Source organism: Morone saxatilis, unplaced genomic scaffold (assembly GCF_004916995.1).
Source record: "Morone saxatilis isolate NCDOM2014 unplaced genomic scaffold, NCSU_SB_2.0 Contig15, whole genome shotgun sequence".
In the NCBI taxonomy this organism is placed as follows: Eukaryota; Metazoa; Chordata; class Actinopteri; family Moronidae; genus Morone; species Morone saxatilis.
The window spans coordinates 13,786,308-13,789,664 of NW_023339707.1; positions in this window are offsets into that span (position 1 = coordinate 13,786,308).

Below are 3,357 nucleotides of genomic sequence, written 5' to 3' on the forward strand. Positions count from 1 at the left end.
TGCCTTTCGGTAAGAAACAATTATTTAGCTTAATGAGCTTAAATTCAATCAATCAACCAATTAATCAAGGCTACCAAATCTTAGTAAACTGGAATTCTATTATTATAGTGCCAAAGCTCAGGACACTTTAAAATTGCTCTTTAAAACGAATACATTCATTGTAAGATAACTATCTCAGCCCTTTTGGTAGATTGTTGTCACCTGAAAAGGTTTTAAGACTCACCACTGTGTAGATTAAATTAGTTTTCGCAGTGCGTGCATCAAAGAAGTGTGCTTCAGGGCACTTGACCGAGATTGCGGTTGGTTATCCAGCACAATGCAAACTGAAGTTGAACAGTCTGCTGCTATGTTTTGCCCGTTCAGTGTTTCTCTGTGTAGTAATAATAGAGCAAGAGCAAGAGATCCACTCCCACACCAAGATTCTCATATATGGATATCTAAGATAGATGTGTCGGAATCAGAATAAAGCCATAGGCACACATATAGTACCATACGCACATATGAGAACACACACACACACACACACACACACACACTCACAGGGCAGCTTGCAGCTTGCTGTGGGGTAAAAGATGAACACGATGTGCTGGGGCTTATCTGAAATGGGGAATGATGATGCCGGCCAAGGCCCATGATTGGTTATCCCATTTAGACCAAAGCCTGTGATTGGTTGTCCTATTGGACTGGCTCCCATCATGCATCACATAGATATATCCCTTCCTCCGGGTCTGCCCAAGTAGGACCAATCCATCTCTCCCTCCATCCTGCCTTCCACTGTCCCGCCCGTTACTAATCTGTCCTTCTCCCTTCATCTTTTCCTTCATCTCATTGCCTTCACTGTATCACCCGTCCCTCCCTCGCTTTATGTATCTATCTCATCACCATCCTTTCAGCTGCTTCTACTTATCCCTCGCTCATTCGCCTTGCTGCTGTTCACCATCCTCATTTACTTACTTTTCTCTCCTTCCTTCACCCCCTGCTCTATACACCTTTACGATCATCTTTCACCCATATCCCTCATTTCCTTCCAGTTCTCCCCTCTTCTCTCTCTCCGCCACCTCTCCTCCCGGTCCTGCGCAACTCATTTTTCCTCTGCATGCTGATAAAGTGAAGGGATGATTATGTGGGGTCATTTATCAGGGGTGTGTTTTACCAGCAGCGGAGACCACAGCAGGGATAAAGGGGGTGGAAATACGATTCAGATAGCGATAGGAAATAAAGGCTGAGGAAATATGGTGGCGACAGAGTAGTAAGAACAGTAAAGTGTACTTATTCCATTTCACTTTCAGTGTGTGTGTGTATGTGTGTGAAACTATCTCACTCTGCAATCACTGACAGATTTGTTTCTGTCGAAAAAACACACATCTCTTCTTTTTTCTTCTCTTCTCTTCTACATCTGCTCTAAAAAAAAAAAGGATTCACCTACTGTTATACAGCGCTTTCATTTCAACTTGAGAAGCACGCAGCAGGAGACTCAGTGGGGAGTAAGTTTTGTGTTTGCGTGTGTGTCCATTGCCTCACTCTCTGTCTAGGTTTATGTTTTTCTGGCTGCCTCTGGTAGTGTGTGCCCATCAGTCTTTGAGTCAATCAAGTGTCCAGGGCCTATCCATCACCTCCTTCCTCGCTTCCTCTCCTCTTCCTATCTGTTTCTCTCCACATCCCTTCCTCCATCTTGTTCCTTTCCCTGTATCTCTCGTCCTAGTGTTGCTTTACAGATCCATCTCTCTATGGCTCTGTCTGTCGGCCCGGCTTTTTCCGCTCCTCAAGTTTAGCTATCTCAGAGAGACAGAGGCACCCCCGCTTTTCCAACCCATGTTTTTATCCTTCTTTCTCCTCCTCTTTCTCTTTCTTTCCTTGTTTCCTTCCCTCTCCACCCCCCTTTTCTGTCTCTGTTCCTCTTGGGAGCGTTGTTATCAAAAGCGATAGCTCACTAGCTGAAAATAATAAGCAGCATCTTTTGAAGTCTGCGATGGCTGTTTGACGTCTCTGTGGTGTTTCATGCAGATATTGCCTCCATTTGTGACGGGGATAAACAAAAGATTAAACTTATTTTAAGGTCAGTCACTCTGTGTGTGTGTGTGTGTCTGTGTGTCTGTGTGTTTGTGGTAAGTCAACCCCTCAGGGTCCACAGTGGTCTCCTGTCACCTTGCCAATCATATCAGTTAGGTGTGTTCTGATAACCTTATCTCTGCCTGAGCTCTGCATAGCCATAGGGCTGCCCCCCTAAACACACACACACACACACACACACACACATACTTACACTTTTACACATAGCAAATGAAAGAGGCTAGTGAAAAGATAGGGATCGATGCTGCTAAATCAAGGACATGCACTATGCTGCTTCTCTCTGTCTCTCTGTGGCTCTTATCTATAATGGAAAAGCCATACATTTACAGCTCCCTGCCTACCTTATGGTCACGCTCAATCACAACATAAAATACTACTGCAAAGTGTTGCTGCTGAAAAAAAGCGCAGGTAAATAAAGGTTTTGCCGTTAAACTTACAAAGTACTGTTCACAATAGGTGGGAGAGAGAGAGAGAGAAAGAGAGAGATACAAGCAGGACAGTGCTGTGGTGTGGGATTTCTGCCACCAGACTGTTTCAGAGTAATTGAAAAACAGTATAAAAATCATTGTTATGTGAAGAACAGGTCTTGTAAACACTCTGCTCAGCTTTTCAAAGACCACACAGTTTTTCCTCTTTTGCTATCTCAGTGCGGAGGACAACAGGATTAGGATCCTGCAGGTCCTGTGGGACCCAATACAATTAATTCAAGTGTGGGGATATAATAACTATAATGGGTGGAGGGGTGGTTGGTCAGCATCATCATCACCGGATAAACGTTGAATTGATTGAATTTTTCTAGGAAAATATGAGAAGCTATCAATATATGGTTATTTGACATGAAAATACATTTCCTTCCAAATCATAGAAACAGGGGATAACATCTGTAACATTTTTTGTGTTTTGTTTTTGTTTGTTGTTTGTTCCCATTTTCTCCCAATTTGGAATGGCTCCTTGGTGGTCCTTATCATTGCTAACTCTGTAGGAACCTGCTTTGCAGGAGCAGGCTGTAATAGCTGGAAAGTAAGTGATGAGGAAAACATTCTTCCATAACCCCTTTCTCACTTTATGAGACAGCAGGCTTCTGTACAAGCTGTTCAGGTAAGAAAAAACACATGTAAAAACATGCATAAAATCCTGTTTTTCAGTGAGACCTATGTATTTCCTCAGCAATTGGTACAGTGGTGGTGTAATTGCTAAGAAGCTGTGAAGTCCTGTGAGATAAACAGTACAGAAGAGAAAACAGTTTTAATATGTTACTTTCTGGATGAATGTCACGTATTTTCTTCG